General features: G+C 32.7%; 2 long non-coding RNA genes across 26 annotated transcripts; one reads left to right on the forward strand and one right to left on the reverse strand.

Moving 5' to 3' along the window:
- The first annotated feature begins 3,084 nt into the window (after positions 1-3,084).
- Positions 3,085-9,224, forward strand: LOC107409564 (uncharacterized). Of its 22 annotated transcripts, none has more exons than XR_007240237.2 (4): positions 3,085-3,659; positions 3,782-3,842; positions 4,051-4,248; positions 4,447-8,101. It is a non-coding gene; the product is annotated as an uncharacterized LOC107409564 (long non-coding RNA). The 22 variants fall into 22 exon arrangements; XR_007240238.2 differs by having other exon boundaries at positions 4,061-4,248; XR_009638675.1 differs by lacking the exons at positions 3,085-3,659; positions 3,782-3,842 and adding an exon at positions 8,426-9,224 and having other exon boundaries at positions 3,866-4,248; positions 4,447-7,485; positions 7,646-7,741.
- A 4,202-nt stretch (positions 9,225-13,426) lies between these two features.
- LOC112491447 (uncharacterized) lies at positions 13,427-16,108 on the reverse strand. 4 transcript variants are annotated; one of them, XR_009638594.1, is made up of 6 exons: positions 15,945-16,108; positions 15,692-15,841; positions 15,566-15,606; positions 15,141-15,243; positions 14,751-14,966; positions 13,427-13,879 (listed from the first exon to the last, which is right to left on the reverse strand). It is a non-coding gene; the product is annotated as an uncharacterized LOC112491447 (long non-coding RNA). The 4 variants fall into 4 exon arrangements; XR_009638591.1 differs by having other exon boundaries at positions 13,430-13,879; positions 14,691-14,966; XR_009638593.1 differs by having other exon boundaries at positions 13,431-13,879; positions 14,691-14,966; positions 15,692-15,800.
- Between the last annotated feature and the right edge of the window lie 636 nt (positions 16,109-16,744).

The raw sequence follows: 16,744 nt of genomic DNA on the forward strand, positions 1-16,744 counted from the left end.
TTGGAGTGGGCAAAACCTGACCTGAACCGACCAAATCGAAATATTTGGTTCGGTTCTGGGTTGGTTTTAATTGTTTAATCGGTTCGGTTTGATTATACATATAAAAAATTTATAATTTTCGGTTTGGATTATGAATTGGAAGAGTATCTAAATGAATCTCAACCTTCACAATCGGATAAACCTTATAAAACACAGAGGAGAAAACATTCTACGGCTCCATCTTGGGTTTGGGAGCATTTTGAGAAAATTCCATATAGAGATCCAAATAATCCTATATGCAAATGTAAACATTGTGGGGTAGATTATGCATGTAATACCAAAAGGTCTGGAATTAGTATGTTGCGAAATCATTTAATGAACCAATGCAAAAAGTACCCTAATAGGACGGAGGATAAAAAGCAACAAGTTCTTTCCTCTGAAAGTGGTAGTAGTAATTTGGTGTCTACGAGTACAATATTTAGTAAAGAGGCATGTAGGCTTGCATGTGCACAAATGATCATCATAGACAAGTTGCCATTTAGCCACGTGGAAGGGAAAGGGTTTAGAAAGTTTTGTAATGCTTTGGACCCTAAGTATGAACAGCCACATTGTAGAACAATTTCTAGAGATGTGTTTCAATTGTACTTAGATGAGAAAGAAGCTTTGAAGAGTGTGCTTTCATTGAGGAAGCAAAGGGTTTGTCTTACGATGGACACATGGACTTCCATTCAAAATAACAATTATATGACTCTTACCTCTCATTTCATTGGTAATGATTGGAAGTTGTATAAGAGAATTATAAATTTTTGTATTGTGCAAAATCATAAGGGTGAGACAGTTGATAAGGTTATAGAAAATTGTTTGATTGAATGGGGTATTGAAAGGGTTTTCACAATAACTGTTAATAATGCTTCTTCAAATGATGTGGCTATTAATTTTTTGAAAAGAAGATTAAATTATTGGAAAGGAAATGTTTTGGATGGTGAGTTTTTGCATATTCATTATGCTGCATATATTGTAAATTTAATTGGGACATTTGGATCAAGGGAAATCCATGATAGCATTGCTAGAATTCGTAATGCTATTAGATATGTTCGATCATCTCCTTCAAGGTTAGACAAATTTACAAAATGTGTAGAGAAGGAGAAGATTGAATGTAAAGAAATCGTGTTTTGGATGTGTCTACTAGGTGGAATTCCACATATTTAATGTTGAACTCGGTTTTGAAGTATCAAAAAGTTTTTGATAGGATGATAGATGATGATGGACATTATCTTGGATATTTTGAGGAGAATGAAGTTGCAAGGAAGAGAGGCAGACCACCTCAAATTAAAGATTGGGATAGTATAAGGGTTTTTGTGAAATTCCTTGCTATTTTTTATGAGTTTACTTTAAAATTTAATGTCTCTTTGACTGTTACTTCTATTATATATTTTCATTACTTGAGTTTGATGTATAATGCACTTGTTGAATGGAGTAATAATCAAAACAATTTGATGGTCGATATGGCAAAGAAAATGTTGATAAAGTTTGAAAAATATAGGGGTTCACTTGGAAATATCAACAAGTTGTTGTTTATTGCCATTGTGCTTGATCCACGATATAAGCTAGAATATGTATCATATCTTTTTGAGAATACTTATGAAAGTGGTATGGTTGGATCTTTGACTAAGGATGTAAAAGATACTTTAGTGAACCTTTACAATTTCTATAAGGAAGTTGATTCTATGAATGAGAGTTCTAAAGTGTCCAATTCCAATAATAGTCAATCAATGCAAGTACAACAAAATAGGATGATGATGGATTCATTGGATGATGGAAGCATAGATGATCGTTAGTTTTTAAAAAAATCACAATTGAAAAAAAGGAAAATGGAGAAAAATGTAATGGAAATAATGAATGAGGTTGATAAATTTTTGTTTGATCCATGTGAGGATGTGGAGAGTGAGAAATTTGATATTTTGGCTTGGTGGAAAAATAATTGGACAAAATATTGAATTTATCTCAAATTACAAGAGATGTATATGCCATTCCAGTTTCTACAGTAGCATCTGAATCTACTTTTAGTACCAGAGGGCATATTCTTGATGCATTCTGAAGTTTATTAGGTCCAAAGATGGTGGAGACTTTGATTTATTCTCAAAATTGGTTACAATCAAAGCCTATGATGTATGACTATAGAGTTGAAGTATCAACTGAAGATGTTGCATATTATGATTCTATTGAATTAGGTAAGAATTTTTTTTTTATTATTTGTAATTTTATTTTTATTATCTATTTTTAGAGCTTTTTAAATTTTTTAGTAATATTTACAACTTTTTTTTAGTACTTATTAATTAATTTAGTATTATATTTTAATTTGTTTAGGAGTATCTTGTGTTACAAAACAAAGTTTACCTCCACCTAATTGATCTATGATTGCTTGGTAAGTTTGTTGTTAATTCCATATCATCAATTATCTTTGAAGTTAGATAATATTTTAGTAATACACTTAATGTTTATTGATTGCTAATTTATTACATTTAATGTTTAATGTTTAATGTTTATTTGTAATTTTAATGTTTGTTGAAGGATGAATGAAATATGACTTGTTGAGGTAGTGAGCTTTGCATGGCATATTATGAGAATGAGCTTGTGGTTGCTGCTGGTGGTTTTTCATGGAATGGAGAATGTGGAAGAAAATAATTTTTAAAATAATTTTTATTTTTATGGATTGTTAGTTTATTTAATTATAAGTTCATTTTGAAATTTAAAATTTCAAATATAGATTGTATTTTATTTTATAACTAATAATGGTTGTAAATTTGTTATAGAATTTATTTGTTGATGTATAATATATAATTAGGTGGTAGTTGTAGATTTGTATTATAGTTGTATGATTTTATGTTGTATTATTTCATATGTTTAATGCTTAATAGTTAATTTATTTGGTATTTTTTTTAGATGGATATATATTAAAATTATTTAATTTAAAAAATAACTTAAAAAAAATATCTATTTCAAAATATAGATTAAAAAGATTAAAAAATTTTTATACAATTTTGATAAAAAAAATATCTAATTCAAAATTTATCTACAATTTGGGCTCTGATGAAATCCAAATCAATCCAAACCGTAAATACAATTCAAATCGATCAAATATGATTTGTTCGATCGGTTTTCAGGTTGCATGTATAGGTTGGTTGCGTTTTTTTATGTATCCAATTCAAACTGAATTGATCGATTAGTCTAAAAAATGCCCCTAAAACCGAACCAACCACCCCAGCTCCAACGTACGAAAATCCTAAAATTTTTTCGAAGTCCAAATTCCCATTTCACTTAAACCCACACCTAACTACAGTGTTTGAATGCCACCTCCATTCTCCGTCCAAAAACAACCACCGACTTCACCCATTCAGGTTCAAAATCTACATTCAAAATAACACAAAATCACGCATTCCGGTCATCCCTGACTTTCCAGCGATCTGAATATGCCCAGCGCCCATGCTCACACTGGCTAGCAACGGCGTCAACATCGTGCCTCAAATCTTGTCATTCATGAGCGTATCGCGCCTGCGCCACTGCCCCTAACCATCAGGTCTGGTCATCATGCGCCTCATCGATCAACCAAGAACTCAGCGAGCCCTATTCCATCTTCACCTACCTAGGTCGTCTATCTCTACTCCCAAATCCCCTTTCTGGTATGGATTCCTTTTTCTCTGACTTTTCCATTTTTTTAATTCTTCCTCTGATTTTGGGTTTTTGAGAGTTTGTGTTTTTCTACGGTGGGTTTTTTTTTTTCGTGTTTTCTGGCATTCTATAGAAGCGAATGTGTAGGAACGGTGGTGGAAGAAGCATCATTATAAATAAAGAAAAGGCGAAGGGTATGCGCGCCTTGTAAAATACACTTAAACACGTCTTTTTAGCATTTAAGGATTGAGGATACAAAAATATAGTGTTTCTTCCAAAAAAAAAAAAAAAAAAAAAAAAAAAGAAAGAGTACTAGATACAGAGATTCACACAAATTCCATCTCTCTTTTTCTATCTTTGCGTCTCTATGTTCTTTGGCACCAATGACGTAAGCGATTTCAGCTATTTTCAGTGAAGCGAAGAAATGTCAGGGGTCCAAAAGTAGTTTCGCTCGATGCCCCTTTGTAGAGTCGCTTGGTATTAGAGGTTTGATTCGCCCAGCATTGAGCATTTTCATTTCGATGGCACTCAGCAAACCACCTCGACCTCCACACACAGGGTTTCAATTTCTATGCTCCATTTTCTTCTGTCAGACATGAGGTTTCTACCAGTTTCTCTTTTCTGTATTTTTAATTTCTTTTCATATGATGTTAGAATTTGACCTTGCTTTGTTTGCTTTAAATTGTTGGAGCAATTAGAAATATGTATATAATTCATTGGTTTTAGTATTCATTCATAAACTTCTTTAACTGGGTATTTCTGGAGCAAGGTAGTAAATTAGTTTTCTTGTATATGCAGAGTATCGCATCTTGGGAGTCGATAAGTGGATTGGTATATATGATGGTAGTCTTGTAGGACTAGTGAAGATGCTGGTGCTGCAACCCTCTTGAAAGGAGTACTTCTTTTCTTCAACCTTAAAAGTGCTCTTTTGGAGGTTTTGTTGGTTGTGTACTTTTTACTCTTGTGTCTATCATATCTGTTTATAACCTGCTTTCGAATTGCAGGAGATTTCGGTGACAAGTCTGTTTGCTGTTTTTTTAATTGCCTATGAAATTAAGGACAGATTTCTAATTTGATAGCATAACTTTTCTTTGCTAATATAGAGTGCTTTAGTGTTATATTAACTTATGGATGATTCTTCTTTAGTTTTACCAATGTTGAAGCTAGAACTAAACAAATTAGACTGCCCACTTGCCAAACTGCCTCCTCATGTAAGGAAATTTGGTAAAGAAACAGATTCAGACTACAAATGTGTAAGCATTTAGGTTTGTTATCCAGCAGCTTAGATTATATTAAACAAATTTTAAGTATAGAAAGAGTTTCTTACTTTCAAATAAAAAGCCTTAGAAAAATCGTAGTGTTGGTAGATATTTTTGGTTCCTGTGGTAGAGGTTGCTGCAAAACCTTTTGAAGATGGTAATTTGAAGAGTTCAACAAATTCTAAAAGAACCATATCTGGAAATTCAAATTCAGAGACTGAAGTGGTGGTTGTAGATGAGTGCACCTGAAGCGCTACGATATTAACTTTTTTGGTATTTATTTCATTCTCTTTTTCAGTTTGATTGGGAGGGGTGAGGTTTGGGTACCAATTGGAATGCTTGAAAATCTGAAAGTTAATTGCAGTGAGTGTTTAGCAAGGAGAATTGAAGCTTGCTAATTGCAGTTGGTGTTCTGCAAGGAGAATTGATGTCTTTGTTATCTGAGGTCCATCTTTGGGTGATGTGGGAAATGATCCATAATCATTGAGTTTCATGGATGACTCTCTTTTGTGTGCTGATATGCCCTAGTGGAACTTTAGAAATAACAAACATTAATCATTTTTTATTTTTTATTTTATTTTTTAAGTTCTGATATACCATTGTTGCTAAATTCATATCTTGTTATATTGGATTCAGCGTGGATTTTGTTTTATCATCCATGAATGTGAAAGAGTTGAGGAACTTATTATATTTGTAGGCATGGCTCTGGTTATGTTGATAATTTGGGGTTCGCTTTATTAACGGTGTGGAACATGAAGACATAGAATCTCATAGTAGGTGCTTCTGTGACCTGGAACATCATATTTGCAAGCAATTGCCATTTTTGTATTTGATGCCTTAATAATCTTTTGCCTTTCATGAAGTCGGTCCTTCCTTTTGGTAAAGATCCACTTACTATTACATCCCTAAGTTTCAACCACAATGGAAGGATCTTAGCAGCGTCTGCAACTGATGGAATGATTTATATGTTTGGTATCCATGAATAACAATTTTGAGGTTTTTTTTATCATAGCTTCCTGTTAGATGGTATATCCTATTGAATAGAATACCATATTTTATCAATTTCTGCAATTAGGAGTGTAGATGATGAGTAGAAAACCATGTTTTGAGTCGTACTGTTAAAGCAACCTCAAACTGCTTGTGCGTAAGGAGTTTTTGTCTTCTTAAAAATGAGTAGTGCACTGATGAACAGTGAAGTTTGTGTGCCTAGATGCCAGTGTATGGCTGTGCATAAACCTTAAAAATAAATAGATGTGTCAGCTGGTAAACTACTGGATGGCGTGTACATGATTCTGCTATGAGCTCTTCTTTTTTGGCCTGGATGTTACCAGCATTTGCAGCCTTGAGTCAGACAGAAAGGCAAGTTTGTTTCAGTACTTGATGGCTTGAATTTAACCATGTAGTGAGATACCGTTCTTCTATCTTGAAATTCTTATATTCTAGAATTCTGCCATTTTATTCCATGTGTGTACTTACACATAACTGGTTATATATGCCAGATTTTTTAATGGACTTTGCAAAACTAAGGTCAAGTCCTTCAGTCAAGGAATTGCAGCAGGTACATGCATTACTTGGCACCTATCAACAGTAAATAATTGTTTGTGCACTAGATTGACTAACTTATTTCAATGGCTACTTTGGTATCTCAACTTATTTCATGAGTTGGTTCTACAGATTATGACTTTGCAATGATAATGTTGTGATACACAGTTGACATCTTCCAATGATGTTGTGTATGAGATGGACAATGCAACTTTTGGTCCAGCTACATATTTTTGTTAGCAGCACTAAGAGCATGCATTTATGCAAAAGTAATGTTTTATTTGCTTAGTTATACGTTTGCCATAAAAGTAGTTCACAGTTTTGACCTCATATGCAGGGGTTACTGCTAGAATCACTCCCAAGACAGGATAATTCACACTTTTAATCTCATATGCAGGGGGGCCAAGTTTTCTTTAAATGTGAACTTTTTGTTTAAAAATGTTGTCTTCTATAGTTATTATTAGTTTCGTATTACATTTTTCCTTTCGGTTTTCTTGTCATTTATCTAATTGTATGGCTCTTTTTATTTCCTTTTTGTTTGATCATTCTTGAATCATATAAGCACATATGCAGGAGAGTTACTGCAGCAGTGGCAATAACAACAACCGACCTTGTTAGTAAGAATGCTGCAATTGAATCTCAGGTGTGCATAAATTTGTTTCGCATATCATTTTTTTAGTATCATGACTTTGACATATGGATATTAGATTAGAAGTTCTTTTGGTTAGAATGGATATTTGCTGTGGCATAAGTAACTAGAATTAGAACAAGTATTACTCCTTTGGTTAAGAGAATCTTTCTTATTAAAAACTGTATGTCATTCCTATTGTTTGACTTACAAAAGTTGCATTTTTTTTAGTTTCACATTGTAATTTTTAGGAATTCGGACATGAATTTTGGAAGTGTGTTATTTTTGGACTTTTCTTAGTAGGGAATGTTGAATTTGTTGTAGCTCCATTTGAGGCTGATGACCATTTAACATACCTGCCCAGCCTTGAAGTAAAAAAAATGTGGCATTGAGACTGTGATTACTTAGGTTAGTGATCTAGTGGCATATGGTTGCCTAGCTATAAGTTTTTCCACTCAACTTTGAATTGATGCTGATGGAGGTCTAGTACTCTCCTGTTTGACTTATTTTTCATCACCATTGAAATTATTGTTTGTGTTTTATTTTGATTTGTATTGTTTCGAAGCAGATTGTATTTAAGATGGATCAATTTGGCAATGGTGAAGAGATAGTGCTATGACTCTTAAACCTTCCTTTCAAACTTTTGATGAGGAATTGTTCACAGGTGAGTTCACTGCATCACTTTGAGCTTGGAGCATCCTTGTTTCTTTGAGTTGCTGAGATTTTTTAGTTCTCATTATCCCTTAATTCAAGTTGAGATTTTTTGAGGTGCTGAGATATTAGAGATGCTGAAAATATTGCAGTCGATGGTCAACATTGGAAAGGAAAGAGCAAAAGTTAGCCTTCTGTTTACGTGGATGCATATAAAGATGGTTAGAAACTAGGCAAGCATCATGCATTTTTTGTTTTTCCCGTTTCAGGTTAAGCTTATTGTATTTGGTGCACTTTGTATAATGTACTTAATTTTGGAATTTTTATGTAAAAGATATTTGGTGGTAATAAAACATTATTGATTTTATGTAAAGTGCATTTTTATGAATGTTATTTTAGATTTGTAAAAGATATTTTAGTGCTAAAATAATTAATTAGTGGGATCTAATAACAAAACACTATTTTATCAAAAAAATTAATTAATTTATTCTTGTTGCTTACAAAAAGAGTTTGTCACCAAATTAAAAAGATAGTTTCTCTCACAAGTAAAACTACTTAATCATGGTTAACCATAGGCATTCAGTGACAACACAATGGAGTTTTGTCGCAAAATTATAGTTTGATGTACTTGAAATGTCATATGTATAGTGTTATAATGTAACTGGAAGTGATAGTCTCAATTTTACATTGCAACCAGGGGAAAAAGTCAGCCAAACCATCGATATGTTGGCGATATTATCGGATTTCGGCTACCGGTGACACCGATAGAGGGGAGGAAGAAATATATGTAAGAGATATCAAGGAAATGTCGCCGTTGTCGTAAAATATTGCCAGTATCGTTTGAAATCGGTAGAGTAATTGGGTTTTCAGTGGATAAGTGTGAAAACACGATAGAGATGCCGGTTGTCGGTGGAAATCTCAACCCTTTCTTTCTCATATCTTTTAGTGGAAATCCGATTAGTTCTCGGGGCTTTCCCATCTCTTTTTTCCATTCAGTCCCCTGTGGGTTTGTCCGATCCCCTCAAGCATTAACTGCTATATTTTTTTCCCCTGACTTCCTGAGACCCACGGACCCAGCACAGCTCTTTCCCAAGCCAAGAAGAGATCTGTAGGAACTTTACCAGTAAAGGGTTTTGGTCACTTTCAGGGTGAGGCAAAGGCTCAGACAGTCAGACTCAGGGATGCCGAAAAGTTTCCAATGGGCTTTGACACTATGGGCCAAGAAATACAGCCTAATTAAAATTTTAATTTTAGATTGAGAATTTGTTTTTTCGGCTGATTAAACTTCAAAACCAAATTACGCATCAATAATGGCAGAGATAGTAGATATAAAGGATTGTCGTTTGATTAGGAGTTTGTAGGAGGTCCTTCATCTTTGTGGAAGCCAGATGGTGATGGGACAGCACAAGATTGATGTTAAAGGGTATTGATTCACCTCTAGCTGTTAATTCAAATAAATAATGAATAAAAAAAGGTATTTACCAAAAACAAAAGAATAATAATAATAATAAAAAAAGGCGTTTGTGAAAAAAAAAAAGGCAGATAAGAGCAAAAGCTTTGTTTAAAGAGCTGGATCTATGAGATTGACCAATAATAATATAGCAGTTTTTATTTGTTGTAAATGGTAGCAATTTTTTTATTTATTTTTAATAAATAATGGTAGCAAAATGTTAAGAACTTAGTTCCATGGTTAAATATAATTTCATGATTATTTTAGTTGATGGATTCACTATGATTATGTCAATGATCGAAATTTTATATGTAAAAATTTATATTCTAAATTAAATATTTATAATTTCAATAATTTTATCGATATTTTAATTGATATCGACATTTCAATTAATATTTCTATAAAATTATATTTTCGATATTTCTATCGATACCAATATTTTCATTACTGATTGCAAGTAATATCAATTGTGTCAACACTAAAAATTTTACAAATGCTTATAGTTGTAAGAGCTATATTTTGTGCCATCGAGGGTGGTGTAACAGTATAGGTACAGCTTCCAAAACAATAGCATTTTGTGACACTAATATACGATGTCCCACATAAATAGGGATGTCAACGGGATGGGGCAGGGTCGGTTTTTAAAATTCCGTCCCCGTTCTTACGGGGAATTTTACATCCCATCCCCGCGGTTTTTTCCGTTTCTTTAGGTGTGGGGAGGGATCGGGATTTTGTGGGGTGGGGACGGAGTGGGACGGTTTTTCTCATTTTGTTTTTTAATTGATATTTTTTTTAGAAATTTATATAAAAAAATTATTTTATGATTAAAATATAAAAAAAATGACTACAATACAATAAAAATATAATAAAATACATCAAGGAACAAATTTACAATTATAATAAAATACATATTTAAAAAAATAAATGAAAAAAAAGAAGAAAATGATTTTACATAAATGAAATTTTGTAATTAAAAAAATAATAAATAAATATATATATATATATATATATATATCGGGGCGGATTCGGGGTGGGGTTATTATTCCCTGTCCCCGGCCCGTCCCCAATTCGATTTTTAGGCATTTGCCCCGAGTCCGCCTCGCATCCCTAAAATTTCAGGAAAAACGGGGCGGTGCACCGAGAGTATTAGGCCGTGCGGAGCAAATTGCCATCCCTACACATAAAACCAATATCACATACGATGTCACTGAAGTAATAGGTTTGACCAACTAAGTGGTTATAATCTCTGACAATTTTAGTGTTACAGTGACATTTTTTGGGGCCATTTACAAACACACTCACATGCAACTAAACCACTTACAAACAGTGACCCTATGAAAAATGGCACTATTAGGCACCTTTTTGTAGCGTTGCTTCATGAATAGTAAAACCAAAAATGAAAGTGCATCAGTGTGAGGTCTATAGTCGCGAATGGAGTGTCAACAAACTGTAGGCAATATAGTGTCAAAAAATTGGTAGACATTGACATATTTTGGGTGTAAGTGTTACTTGGTTTTCTTGTCGTGAATGCCAATTAAATTACCATATGATGTAGAGGTTAAGCTGCAATGGAATGTCTAGTAGTATACTAGACTTTCAAATTTAAATTTGTCTCAAATAAGTTTTTGATGAATTAGAACTTATAAGATTATCTTCTTCAGGATTATATTTATGCTAATTAAGTTTCTCACCTCATAAACCAATTTATTATTGATTAAGACTTTCTTTGAGTCATTCAAAGCTATATATATGTCTTTGTCCTTAAGTTTCTGTTTTCTTCCCTTCAATATTGGTGATATACTCTAATCAACTAAACGTGACGTTTGGTCCCACAAATTTAAGGCTGCAAAGAGGTTCTAAAAGCAAGAAAAAGACAAGGCCGTTCAGGTTTCTTATTAAATTACAAATAACAAAAGCAACAACTAGTTCCATGAAATAAGTTTGCACTTGTGAAGGTTCCACATATAATCCGGATGAATCCAAGACTCATCTAAGTAACTCTTCATTACAGATTTCGTGGTTGAATCATAGATATATATATATATATATATATATAGTTTTGTGAGAAATATGGAAGAGAAGCTTTTGAGAATAGGCAAGCTCATCAAATGTTTGAGGAAGTTGAAGAAAACTTTGAAGAACCAGAAATCAGGAAAAATTGTTGATGGTGAAGGAAGGTTTAGCATTTGACTCGATGAGCTTTTCTTTCCATAAGAGACAGAGAAGGGTCATTGTACAAGAAATGATGCTGCTCCATTTATAGCTGCTCATATTGCAGCCCATAAGCATTTTGCTTTTAGGCCAAATATCTATATTTAAGTGTCAGAAAGGGTAATTTCTTAATCCTTTTCTCACAGGTTTGCCTTCAGTTATTGTTCTTATCAAAATAACAAAAACTCCATATATTAGACTTTTTAATCCTTTATGTAGATTAAAAAGTTCTGAGGATGAAGCTAACAGATTTAGAAAGCAAAAATCTAAGGTTAAATTTCAAACTTCTTGTAGTATCCTAAATATTTCCATTAGTTGGATCAGAATGTGAAAGAATGATAGGATATATATAAATTATCATTGATTTATTCTATTAACCTGGACAAATTTTGTCGAGGATTTCCTAGACTGAATAGGGTTTTTTTTTTGTTTTTGAAAAATATCCACCTTTCAAATCAAAACTTGAAAATAGCAATGTTTTTTTTTTAAAAAAAAAAACTAGCCAACTGTGGACAAAAATATCCCTGGCTAAATTGAAAATTACAAAATACCTTTTCTCTTACCCTTTCCTTTTTCCTTCTTTCTCAAATAACCCGTGCATTTCATCTGCTCTCATCCGTGCATCTCATATGCTCTCATCTGCTAGTGAGCTTGTTCTCCTTGGCATCTCATCTGCTCTCCCTCTCTCTCTTTTTTTTGTATTTTCTCACTTTCGAAACTACAACCAGGTAAATTTTTTTTCTCTTTTTCTTTTATTCCCGTATTTTCTCACTTTTGTATTTTTTTATGATTTTTTTTTTAATATTGGTATGTAATAAATTAGTTTATGAGTTGTTATATTTGAGATTAAAGATACTTAGGTCATAATGATGTGGAAATGGGGGAAAATTTGTGTAGAAATGAAAAATCCTGAAAACTAGTAAAATCGGAGAAAAATTGACGAAAAAGATGAACTTCTGCCATTTTTTTTCCAGTTTGTCAGTTTTTGTCAGTTTTTTGCTAATAGGAAAACGTTATATCTGGCCCCAAAAAAACATAATCGGTTTTTTTTTTTAAGACAATTAATATGTTTGTTTAATATTATTCATATTTTTATATAATTATTAATTTAGTTTAACGTTATTCATTTAATTTTGTAGTAAAATAGAAGATGATGATATTGTAACTGCGGTTTTATATGATAGAACATTAGTGCGAAATGATGATGGTCATTGGCAATGTATCAAATCTAAATATGAAGATATTGCACATGTTTATAACCCCAAAAAAATTCAACATAACTTTCTACAAAAATATGGGGTGAATATAAGCTATAATAAAGCATTGAGAGGTAAAGAATATCCATTTAACAATGTTAGGGGATCTCCAGAGGAGAATTTTGCTAAGTTGCCTGCCTACTATTATGAGTTAGTGTCGAAGAATCCTGAGATTCTTAAGTATCAAAACAGACGATAATAACCATTTTGTATATTTCTTTGTGGCGATTGGAGCATGCATTAAGGGATTTATATCACACATAAGATCCGTGTTGGCTGTTGATGAGAATACTTTGAAAGGAAAATACAAAGGATACATGTACATTGGGCATGAATCGTAATAAGCAAATATATCCTTTGACTTTTGGCATTGGAGATGGAGAGAACGAGCAAGCATATACATGGTTTTTCCAAAATTTCAAGGATGCTATTACTTTTCGACAGGAGGAAATTACTTTTTGATAGGAGGAAACTTTTTTTGATTGGAGGAAATGTTTTCCGACAAACAAAAAATTTTCCAGAAGCTACAATCGCATATTGTGCAAAAATGAATTTAAAAAAAAAATGTCAAAAGAAAATTTATGAGCTATTGCATATTGTGGATCTAAAAGCTATAATCTCTTTTATATATTAGTGTACAATATATATTAGTCAACATACCAACCATAGGTTCCATTCTCAAACATTATGGTTTAACATTCAAATCTCCCATTAAATCAACAAAAAAAGCAGCTTCATATAAGAGATAATTTCACATTCTAACCATGCAAGACAAACATTTTTTATCACATCGAATAACATAATATCATAAGCATGGCTCATAATGACAATAGTTCAAAATTGAGCAATTTACAAAGAGATGAATCACATTCTACAATATCCATTATGAAAATGATCAATAATGCTGAAAAACCAGTCAATGAAGCACAAATAAAGATTCAATGATAAATTCTTTATATTAACGCAGGATCTGCCTTGCATAACATTTTCTATTTTGTTCAGAAAAACAACTTACATTAATGGGGGATAAATTGCCACCAATGCTTCTCTATCTCTTTATCTCTCTCTCTCTCTCTCTCTATCTCTATGAGAGAGAGAGTGTGTGTGTGTCTGCTCGTTTGTGAAAGATTCAAATCCTTGTTTTTGTAATTTTTCTCAGCATGCACTTGTAACTCGACGATCGAAAATTTTATGCTTCACTTTTCTGCTCGGTTTATCACTTGCTCATCCAATGCTGAAAGAAATAAAAAATCAATATTAGTAACAAAACTTAAATATTTATATATTTCTAAACTAATTAAAATGAGTTAATTAAACTAAAATGAAGTTTACAATAAAGCATTTATTAATCACCACATAAAAAAAAAATTATTCAATCGAAATCTAAAACAAAAAGAGAATGAAAATTAGAAGCCCATTCACATTGAAAAGAAAACATACATTCTTCCTTTTTTTTTTATGATGAGATAAAAAATCTAACTTCTCAATACTAGAACAAAACTTTGTGAGTTGTGAGAAATTGCTAGTCTGGATTATGTGAAGATGACAGAAGATGAAAAATTGTATTAGAGATGTGACAACCCAAATCGACCAATTTTGTTCAACTTTATATCAGTTAGAGTAGCATAGTTTACACTAACAAAAAAGCAGTATTATAACTATCATACGACATTCAAATCATTTAACCAAAAGGAGTCCCATAATAATCAGTGTACATATAAGCCTAAAAAAAGTTACACCAGTAATATAATGGACAAATAGAGAGCAAGATAGGAGGAATTCATTCCCCATTTCAAAATGAAAATAAAAACTTAATTCAAACATACCAAAGGCCGGTCAGTATGTTGAAGTATTTTATGTTTTCTTGCATAGCAAACATAAAGTAATCATACAATAACCAAAATAAAACATTATAAAGATGAAAAAGGAAAAAATAAAATAAAATAATATAAAATAAATTGAGGTTCATTTCCATTCAAAATGATTCAAAATTGCAAAAACCAAAACAAGATTTAACAACATATATCATAATATATTATACATACATTATATTACAGGTATTACTCAGTCAAATTAGCACACCAAGAAAAATCCCTGTACTTTACCACCAGCTTGTCTGCATCATCTGTTAGGTCATCTAGCAAAACTTGCACATCATACACATCAGAAAGTGTATCTTTTCATGCATAGCTGATAAAAAAGAGGAACATTTTTAGGAATGCTTTTAATGTGGTAAGCAGGAGGAGTAGGCTGCCCATAGTGTTTCACATTATCATCTTCATTACCATAATCATACTTTGCAATGTTTCCCCTTCTGATCACTATCAAAATTCATCCATGGACCACAAGAAAAGAAAAGGGAAAAAAAAAAAAATTATCAAATCTTAATTCCAGCTTGACTTCTCCACTAATTATTATAAAGCTATTTGGAACAAACAATACTTAATTATCGTTTCACCATTAGATTATATGGAACTCTTAAGAGATATACTTACTCTGGCATAGGTGCGTTATTTTCCTAGTTGCAGTTGACTGGGGTTCATACTTGTTTAAAGCTTTTTCCGTCGAAGTATTGACGCAGCAATTCGGGCCTATCAACTGAAACAAGCAAGTCAAATCTGCTGCCCATAAAACAGTAAAAATCCAAATGAGGTGCATAGAGACTACAGGAATTGAGCTTGGAGCAGGGGAATATCAATAAACTTGTTAAAATGTCCAATTTTAAGGTTAAGCAACTATCAATTCCCAATTTGTTGCATGCAAAATCCAGAAGTTTAAGCACATCCTGCCTATGGGGATTAAAAGAAGAAAGAGCTTTGGAATGTCATCCTTTACAATGCTTATTCAAATGTAGAAACTGCTGAGAAAATTTTCAAAATTATATACATTTCAAATATATATATATATAAGTACGTGTTACCCATTTGGAATGAATCCACGGACATCGAACAAGTACAGTTCCTGTTCAACAGAAAAAGCCAGAACTATATTTCAGGTCTATATTAATTTAAACGGAGATGTAAATTAGCAGAGCATGTTACTGTACCTCCTTCTGATATAAAGAGTTCAACGATAATTCTTGGAAGTGGTGAAGGTATCTGACCCAGATAAGCAACTGGACATAGCAAAGCAGCTTATCTTACCATATTTAACAGCTTCGCTTGAGAGAAAGCACCCAAAGCAATCAAAATTCCCTCTATAGATTTCCAAAACCCAAAATCTCACCAAAATCCCAAACTTAAAAATTATAGGAAGTATACTTTTGTAGTAAAACTGTAATAGAAAAATTATGCCCTCACCAAGGAATGCCCTACATAATGCTGAGTCTGCCCTGTCTGATCTTGCACATAGTGGAATAAAGCTGGAAGGTCATAGTCAACTAGTTCCTCCCATGACCATTCCCAGAAGGCCTAGAAAACATTTAGAAGGAAATATTAAATAAAATGGTAAAGCAAGTTCATGGAATTAATCAAGATTTGTAAAGATTGATGATCGAAGTGAAACGGATAAAAACGGATCTTGAGGGCTAAGATAAGTGTGACCGCGGCCAGAATCGGTTCCTCGAGTATTAGAAAGCCATACATCGAACCCATTATCAGCCAAGATGAATGGCAAAGCTTCATTGGGTGGACCCAGCAGCCAAGTTGAAGCATCCTGTTAATTTTAATTATAAACCAAAATTATAAAACCTTCTTGTCTAAAATTAAACCTCCACATTGGATTCATGCATTTTCAATATGTATTCTGTGCTGGTGCAAATTAAAGCTACTAACCGTCAACAGCCCATGTTGTAACAAAACAGGAGGCTTATCACTTGCTGTTTTATTGGTAAACCTCCCAATTGGTATCCTCTGAACTCCAAGAATATAACCGTCTGTTGTTACCTGAAATCCATAATCATAGAAAATCAGTACTTTTTTATTTATTGGTTTTTGGGTTTGATATAGAATTAAGCCTACTTTATGTTGTTGGCAAATGCAGCCTTGTGTCTCCACCAGAGTTTTGCAGATACTAGTTGCCACGGCCGTGTCTACTGAAACAATGAAGTGTTGGCCGTTTAGAAGTTTTCTTTACCTCCCAGTACTGCTACTGCATTAGC

Source organism: Ziziphus jujuba, chromosome 4, assembly GCF_031755915.1.
Source record: "Ziziphus jujuba cultivar Dongzao chromosome 4, ASM3175591v1".
Taxonomy (NCBI): Eukaryota; Viridiplantae; Streptophyta; class Magnoliopsida; order Rosales; family Rhamnaceae; genus Ziziphus; species Ziziphus jujuba.